General features: G+C 36.8%; 1 pseudogene across 1 annotated transcript in view; it reads right to left on the bottom strand.

Moving 5' to 3' along the window:
• Positions 1-898: 898 nt before the first annotated feature.
• The window catches only part of LOC307000244 (transmembrane protein 94-like), a 16,620-nt pseudogene continuing 7,767 nt past the window's right edge, over positions 899-9,751 (bottom strand). Inside the window, exons 10-22 of the transcript in view lie at positions 8,801-8,856; positions 8,155-8,271; positions 7,557-7,687; positions 6,573-6,684; positions 6,480-6,505; positions 6,138-6,235; positions 5,543-5,638; positions 4,721-4,779; positions 4,274-4,332; positions 3,903-3,954; positions 3,589-3,728; positions 1,343-1,350; positions 899-1,007 (exon numbers count right to left, since the gene is read on the bottom strand). The product of the transcript in view is annotated as a transmembrane protein 94-like (transcript). The remainder of the gene's footprint in view (positions 1,008-1,342; positions 1,351-3,588; positions 3,729-3,902; positions 3,955-4,273; positions 4,333-4,720; positions 4,780-5,542; positions 5,639-6,137; positions 6,236-6,479; positions 6,506-6,572; positions 6,685-7,556; positions 7,688-8,154; positions 8,272-8,800; positions 8,857-9,751) is intronic.

Here is a 9,751-nt window from a genome sequence, read left to right as displayed (position 1 = left end):
ACACATACATTGAGGGAGGCCAGCAAATTCAAAAAGCGGGTGATATTCCTTAGATGAATTAAGAGTTTGTTAACCTTCGTTTTATCAGCAAAAGATTAATGAGGATGGAGGAAGCTTGTGCCGTAGGTAGAGGAAGCTGATAAGAGAGTTTTATGGCAAACACACAGTGCAGAATCAGCGACTTTCATTGTTTTAACCGAGACAGCAAAGGGGAGATGGGCGAACGAGATATATCATACACTGACTGCAGAGATCTTCCCTAGTGTGCAGAAACATAAAGCTGTTTATATACTCACATCATTTCCCTACATTTAGGTAGCTGACAGTATAGAATGACAAGTCAATCACTCTCAAATCTGCTGACCCAGCATCTCATAAATGACATTTTATTAAAAGCACTTAACATCTGTTCACTGGATGATAATATATACACCTGGCTAAGGGTTTTTATGATCAAATGTCAGTCAGTGGTTGAAAGCAATAGAACCAAGAGGATACTGAGAATTGTGTTTCTGAAAGAAATATGAAGTGCCATGTTTGTGTTACGAACTTATGACAACATTAAAACTTAATATTGAAAAGTATAATACTAATTCAAGTCTGTGCTTATAATTGTGCAATTACAAAAAGTAATACCATAAATGTAGTTCAAGCCTGATTATCTGAAATTACCTGAAAATCAGAAAGGTGGATGAGGAGTTATATGCAATAAAATAACTTAAAACAAAAAACTGATATAACGTCATGTTGGTCAAGAGAGAAAACGTCTGCAGACTGGAGTGTGTCTCTCTTTGGGGTTGCTGATGTTGTTCTCATCTCACTGCAGTACTGCCACCTAGAGGTCAACTCTGTATTTTATTGTATTGTAATGCAGTATGATATGTCAGTATGAAAGGATTCACATGTAAGTTTGTGACTTGTTTTTGGCAGATGTGTCAAAAGGGGAGTTCATGCAGAGTTTGGTGTCAAATTGAAGCTTCTGTCGTTTCTGATACCTCACCCTCACCCTGTAGCAAACAATCACAGACCCACAGTCATTTAACATGTGTGACACAACAATACAGTTATTCAAATTAAAACATGCACAATACATAAGAACAATTATGCATTTTATGTATTTTCAATAATCAATTGGTACATTTAAAATGAATAAACATGACCACACTATATCATGCTATTATTATTTAATCTATATTCCAATAATTAGAAAAGGCATATTCACATAATTAGCATAATTATCTAAAACCATAATTAGAATGGAAACTCCACTTTTAAGTTTGACCGTATTTTCGTTTTCGGTAAAAATGCCTTTTGAACGGGAGTGCATGGGGCACTACAATACCTAAGCACCTAATTATGGCCAGAAAGCCTGGTATTTAAATGAACATGCCATAATTCTAATTTTCTGTAACTGCAAACAAAAGTCATAGCATGCCTTATTCTTCTGAAGTTATTAATTATGCTTTAATGTTCATCTACGTGTACAGTACATGAAATGTATAAATATGTAATGATAAAAAGCTACTAACACAACGCAGATAACGTCGCACCAGTAGCAGTTGTTCAGCCGACTCTCTTTCCACATGAGAGCAGAGCGATGCACATGACTGATGGACACACACACACACACACACACACACACACACACACACACACACACACACACACACACACACACACACACACACACACACACACACACACACACACACACACACACACACACACACACACACACACACACACACACAGGAAACACCAGGTTCATACTCAAGACACATCTTCACTTTCAGCATGCTAAATGATTCATCTTTAAAACATGATTCTGCAAGCTTGATGTGCTTAAAGGAACAGTTCCGGTGCAAACGTTCCCTGGTGCTATTTTGCAGTTTGAAAAAACAATTCCGCCACAGACCAGGAAAAACCTAGTCTAAAGACAGTGGCGGGTTATTTCTCCTATTTCTGCTATACGTGTGCTTTGCTTCTCTCATCTAGACAGATGCAGCAGTTCCCATTTTTGCAAACCATACATAATTACAAGGAAAAATATTACCACACGAGGGAAATCATTGTGGTGTCCATGAAGATGTGAAAAAATAGGCATAAATATAACTTACACATTTACCCAAATTATTCAGGCTAATTGTAGTAATGACGGATCAAACCGGTTTGATTAATAGTGGCAAGACACATGTATATAAGGACATCTGACAAAGTGGGTTGTCCATCAAGAATCAGGAAACAAAATTCTAAAGACTGCAAAATCACCTTTACCATCATGTAAGTTGTGAGCGCCTGTCAAATCCGCCATGATAATAGCAATCCGCCATGGAACAAGCGCGCCTGCTCTTAAAGGAAATGTGAGATGACGCTCTGATTGGTTTATTTCACGTTACGCCCAAACCACACCTATGAGTAATGTAGCTACTTCAGACCAACCCATTTTAGATTAGCGTCGGGCGCAAGAGTAATTTATCCCGCCGGTATAATAGCAACAGCGCCCGGGATCCGCCCACAAAGTTACTTGCGTTTTCGCGTTTGATACTTGAGTTTCAGATCGTTTAAATAGGGCCCATAGTGTTTATCATAGATTTATACAGTTTACATAGATGACTCATTAGTGTCTGTTTCTATAGGCTGCTATACGTAAGCTATCCGCCATATTGGAAAGGTCAAATCCAGTCTGGGAACACTCGAGAGCAAGTTAACTGTGCATCTGCAACCTAGTTATTCACATGACATATAAATATCTATATCTGCACTGCAATACAAATCAAGCGTATAGGTCTGGCCAGTCATGTTAGTCAAGCTCGCATCAGCTGACTCTCAGCTGATCCACATCCACCAATAGGAATACGACGTCTATCACTGTATACATATATATAAGCTCCTTCAGGATTATCAACAGCTATCGCGTTCTCAGGAGCAAACTACCCTCCTCCATCCCCAGCTCCACCCCTCGCCCAGTCAGGATTTGGTATTGGTACTAAATTCTCGAATTGTTGTGCATTAAAATATTGACATTAATGATATCTGCAATGCATTTTTGTTGGTTCTGTTCTGTTTACCCTAAGGGGGGTTATGGCTGCTCTCCCTGATATTATCCATGCTAGGCTGCATGGATGCACAGGGAGTTCTTTCCCAGAACAGAACCATACCGCCAATCCAAACTACATGCTAATTGTCAATCCTATTTGACGATAGTGGTCCTGACAGAAATTTGTAGATGATTTTCACAGCATCTATAGTTTATCATTAATGTGATAATTCGCCATATTGATATTGCATATTGAGTTTTACATAAAAACACAAACCAGCACATTCCCATCTCTGAAAGTTTATCCCATTTCATGTGGAATTTTATAGCTCGTTGTCTTAATAGCCCTAGGCTGTATGAAAATTTGATGAAATGTATTGATTTGTTAGTGAAAGTGATGGACAGCGTTATGTCAAAGTGTCTAGAGGGGTTGAATGTGGCATCTACGTGTATACATATCTATGGTGTATACTGCAGAAATACAGTAGAAAGAGTAGTACGGTATGTTAGAACGCTATTACACAGTCTACATGTATCACATATATGAGTACTAGTGCTACTGGGTGACAGTTCTTCATCTTGGTGGTTAATATTAAGGCAGAAGCTGTGCAGCAGGAGACCAAAGCATGTGAGGAAGGAGCAGACAGTGAGACCAAACTTCACCAGGAAACAGCACACACAACCGCAATGTCTGTGGAGAAGTACACAAAACTACTGCACATCACTTTAGCTGATCTTTTATTCAACATAAATAAGTGTATTAAACAATAAGCAGATAATGCTCTTCCAAGCCAATGAACGATGAATTAAAATGTTCAGAAAATGCATGACACCCCTATTTTAAAAGCTCCCCCCCTTTCTTTACCTTTTTTGGTAGGAATCTGAGATTTTTCTTTCGTGAGGGAATGACTCGATGGCTTTCCCAGAATGGACACACCGAGAGAGAAAAATAAGAGTAAATCATAATATAATGATGCCTCTAGCTTATATATGAAACATATGGGACTGTTACAATACATGTTTATATGCAAGAATTTTATCTATCATAGTAACATTCATGATTGAAGCAACTTCAATTTTAGGAATCAAAGATGACCAAGCACTTATCTGAAAGTTTAGGGGCCATCCTATAATTTATTATTGATGTTTTTGGACACTTTTAGTGTGTATCTGAAATTTTGGGTTATTGTTCAGAACATTCGTTCACACTTGAGTTAGGGAAAATAGAAACAGGACAGAAAGAGGACATCACTTGTGCCCAGTGGAGGAGGAAGTTGACACACTCATGCCAGAATCTGTGGAAATAAACAAACACACACAGGCTTACTCAGCTGCGCCTGTCAAACCCTGAGCTTATGATGTGTTACTCATTACTTCTGACAGAAATAGCAAAGTCAAAGAAAAGGAGAGCATGTGGGACAGGGCAAAAGAGTCCGATGTTATGGAGTCCTAGATGTACCTCCTAACATGAGGGAATCTTATGAAATTCATTGCAATATTGCATATTACTGTGTCATATTTGAATTGTCCTAGACTCTGTATCTGATACATTTGTCAGGCATGTGATTTTTGGCAGAAGGATGTGTCTTTATTTATTTATTTTCACATTTTTATTTTGTGTCACTTTTTAAAATTAAATTAAATTCATATGTTTTATGTGGCCCTCCTAGTCCTCTCTTATACCTGAAAGAGGACAGGGGACAGCTGACACTGGAGCAAGAACAGAAAGCACTTTCTGATGCCTGCCAAGGAAAACAACATTATAAAGTGCATTCACCACACTGATATATAAAAATTCATAATATATGATACATTCATCCATGTATACGTGTATGTGCATCCTCATTTACCTGTTTGATGATGAGCCTGATGACTGTGTCGTTGTCTTGTTGGTTAAACTGTACGGTGCAGGCCAGCCCACAGATGGCGCTAGAGAGCTGAATTACGCTCAAAGAGTCTGATGTGTTCAGTTCCATCCAGCATCAGAAGTGGACCAACCACATGCGGGCCGGGAACCAGAGGATATAAAGCAATGCTGTCGATTAATAGATCAGAAACAATGGATAATGTACAGCTGATTAATATAATATAATATAATATAATATAATACAACTATTTTGTAAATACATACATATAATAAATAAAAATGCATATAATACAATAATGCAGATAAAACGGCAAGTGATTCTACTTACAAAGACCTGACTTTATTAGTGAAACCAGGATTTGTGCCATTGTGACAACTATGTCCCATATAGTACAACAACAAGGCCTGCTAATAGATCACAAAAGGTCAACATGTTTAAAGCGGTTATGACAAGAGAATTAAAATTAGGCAAGATTTTAAGGTATGTCTTGTCTCCACAGATTAGGGGATTATGGTGTTCAAATATGAAAATGAGTAATGTCATATCATGAGCTAATCCATTCTTGGCAGGTCGTTGAGATGAAGGGAATGAGCGGAGGTGAGCTGTAGAATAGAGGGATCAGGTGATCTATCACTTTATAGGAAGATTTCATTGTTGTTGATGTTTTAACTGCTCCCGAGGCAGCACACGACCTCTCCATACTCCTGCATGATACACACCATCTCACATTCAGCTACACACGCACAAATAAACACAAGCACAGTTTATAATGGTTGCTTTGTTGATGCTGATATAAATAATTCTGAGCAGGATTGCCAGATCTCACTAGAAAAACAAGCAATCAGCTCTGATAAAACAAGCTTAAAACAAGCAACTGCAGCTTATTGCTCTTCCTCTGGGAGGTGTTTATCAAGGATTACTTCATTTCATTTATCTGATAAAGAGATATTTTACGCATTGCATATTTTATTTATATATTTATATACAAAATAATGTAAACTGGCACTAAATGTGTCAAATGTGACCAACAACACATGGGAAATGGATCGATTAATAGGAAGTATATATATATATATAATATATACCGGTATATATATATATATTATATATAATATATATATATATATTAGTGCTGTCAACATTAATGTATGCAATTAATTTTCATTAAAAATAAATACAAATAAATAAATAACGGATTGTTGTGTGTGTGTGTGTGTGTGTGTGTGTCTCACTCTGGGAAGTGCAGTCTGTAAATAAAGGCACCAGCAATGGAACATTATCAATGTTCTCCAGATGGCCTCACATTCTCTATTCCTTTTGGAAGTTTGGCCTGGAAAAACAAGAATCAGGTTATCTCTATTTATGTCAAAGTGTGTGTGTGTGTGTGTGTGCGTACAGCTTGTCTATCAGTTTGGAATCCTACCTTTTGGTCCCAACAAAGAACACAGCTTCTTAGAAGGTCTACATCATTCCTTTGTAGATATCTGAAGTGTAAACAATGTAAATGAGTGGCACCCTGTTGAAGTCCTCGATAAGACATGCTCCGTGGCTCTTGACTCTGTCCTCTCTCTGACACTGTCTCTTAGCAGAATTTCCTCCTCTGAAATCAATGAAGAGTAAAATTCAACAATTGGTCATAGACTGGCCAGCATGTGTCTGTCTCTCACCGTCCTCTGTCTCTGTCTCTGGCACGTTATCTGGGTCGAGAGGGAAGCTCTCTGATTGGACGGAGATGTGACAGTTCCATCCTGTCTCCAGTCCCATTTTCTCAGCAAACACCTACTCATGGAGTGATTCAAAATGTAAATAACATGAATAACATTTGTACAGTCAATCATCTGACATAGCTTGAATAATGAAAGTGTTAAACAGCAGCTGAGGAGTACGCGACATCATTTAGGACATGTTCCTGGATCAACATCCTTTGAAGCAGAGGAAAAACATTCCTATCCAACAATCATAACCTGAAGTCAACAAAGACCCCATTTACTTTTTATAATCATTTTTATAAACATTATAAAGTGCATGTTTTGTCAGTGTACAACTGCAGATAATTCCAAAGATAATGAATTTCTAAATATATATATATATATATATATACACACATTCATTTGAACTTTCTATTCATCAAAGAATCGTGAAAAAAATTTTTATCACGATTTTTAAAATAATATTAAGCAGCATAACCATTTTCAACAATAATAATAAAAATAAATGTTACTTGAGCATCAAATCAGCATATTAGAATGATTTCTGAAGGATCATGTGACACTGAAGATTTGCTATCACAGGAATACATTACATTTTAAAATATATTAGCATAGAAAACAGTTATTTTAAATTGTAATAATATTTCAGAATATTACTGTTACTGTTTATGATCCAATAAACACAGCCTCGGTGAGCATAAGAGATTCTTATGACACAATCTTACTGACCCCAAACGTTTAAATTGTAGTGTATACTAAATGTATTTACATTTATATTTAAATGTATTAAATTTCATACAACTATAGAAACTTTCCTCTAATGCCTCTAAAATGACTCCCCTTTTTCATCTGATCTGTTCAGGCTATTGGTTAACATTAAGCAGGGGGACGAAATGCCTCAGGCTATTACTATTGTGTGTAGGAGTGTTTGTGTCTGCTGACCTTACTTCGAACTTCCTCTTTAACGGAAAAATAGACTAAACGAATGCAAGCACTGTCCAGCCCTGAAATAAGTCTAACCACACCAGGACGAGCTTGATACTGTGATGACACCAGACCAGACCAAGTAAGATCTGCTCCCTGAGGGGGGTGATATAGATGACACACACACACACACACACACACACACACACACACACACACACACACACACACACACACACACACACACACACACACACACACACACACACACACACACACACACACACACACACACACACACACACACACTATAAAAAAGAATCCACAATTTAACAAAGCCCTTACAATAAAATAATATTATATAAAATTTAACTTAGTGATTGCTATCAGGATGTGAAGAGACTTTCAACCAGCATAACAAAAAAAAAATCTGGAACAAATTGCCTACCGTGCCTTTAAGCCAACAGTAGATACTCTAGGGTGTGCCAGCAGTAAATGTACTAGAGTTGGGGTACTTGGACTCCCAATTGTGAATGAACTCAGACTCACAGCAGGTCACTGCATTGCATCTAGTGCTCTAACACTCACACATACTGAGTTCACAGCATGAATCTACAGTAGATGGAAGACCTGTCAGAGTCGGTGAGGTGTTGAATATCCTCACCATGCCAGAATTCAGTGCATGAACCCACAATTACATCAGCTGAGCCATATGAGAACAATTGAAGATCTCCTTAGGACAAAAACAACATTGTTCTCAGTGTAATTTATAAAATACACAGTTTGTGATATTATGAAACTGTTAATCTCAAGCAAATTTACTTCAATTCAGTTCAATTCACATTTATTTGTATTGCGCTTTTCACAATACACTTCTTTTCAAAGCAGCTTTACAGAAAACGCATGTTTCTACATTACAATTTAGAGTAATTTGTTATCAGAGGTGACTGTGTCCAAGTAATCTCCATATTTCAGAAATGTACAGTTCAATAAAATACAAATCATGCACTTAGCTAACATCATGTAATCGTTTTAGGCAGAAACAATGAGCTCATTAAAGCAATTATTACAAGAGCCTTAAAGCTATGTTTGGAATAAATGGTAAATGGACTGCAACTGCATTTATATAGCGCTTTAACAGACCCATGACCACCAAAGTGCTTTACAAATTGCCTCACATTCACCCATTCATACACCGACGGCGGTGTCAGCCATGCAGCTCGTCGGGAGCAGCTGGGGTTAGGTGTCTTGCTCATGGACACCTCGACACTTGGTGGAACCGGGGACAGAACGACCAACCTTCTGGTTTGTAGACAACCTACATGAACCACTGAGACACTGCCGAATAACGATACTACTCATTTTAGAGGCATTAGAGGACATTAAAATGTCCCATAATGCAAAGTACTCAGCTTTACACTGTGAAGTGTGAAGAATGAACTGAAAGTAATAACAGATGCAATTTTTAACATCTGCTTCTTGGTTATTTGATCTGTTAAGATGCTTGTTTAACACAAAATCAGATTAAATATGCAAAAATAACCCTTTTTATTTCCTATACAATACATAAAGGATGTTATTGTTGAGTAAAACTAAAACTATTAAAAATCGCTTTCATTAATGGAAATAAAGTTCTAATAAAATAAAAATAAAACACCTAAATGACCATTTAAAAAAATATTTTAAGTTGAAGTACTGAAATTACTAAAAACTGTAATACAATGAAATTAAAGCTAAATAAAAATAAAAACTAATAAAAAAATGACAAAAGCACAACAAAATTATGAAAACTAAAGCGCAAACCCTCTTTTGGCGTTAAAAAATAGTGTCAGGATTGACTAAAGACACAGTGAAAAATTAGCGCTGGAAAGGCATGGGCAGGGTTATTTTTGCGGCTGACCTTATTACTTATGCATTTGCAGGAGTTTCCCTTTCAGAAGCAAATTTTATGGGAGGAGAGAGAAAAAAAAACTAAAACAACACTCTCCAACATATAGTATCAGTGCATTCAACATATAGTATCAGTGCATTTTCATGTGTCTTGTATCACTCATGGTCTCTTTTCTTTAGCATAATAATGATTTATGAATTTATGAGAAACAATTAAAATAAATACAATTTTTTTTATAAATATTGAATGGCCTTTTATTTATTTGGTAAGCAGACATGCAAAGAGTGGGATAATGTATAATCTACAAATTCCCCTTCCTTAC

The sequence above is a fragment of the Phoxinus phoxinus genome, assembly GCF_949152265.1.
Source record: "Phoxinus phoxinus genome assembly, chromosome: 6".
Classification (NCBI taxonomy): Eukaryota; Metazoa; Chordata; class Actinopteri; order Cypriniformes; family Leuciscidae; genus Phoxinus; species Phoxinus phoxinus.
This window is presented reverse-complemented; position numbering and strand designations above follow the sequence as displayed.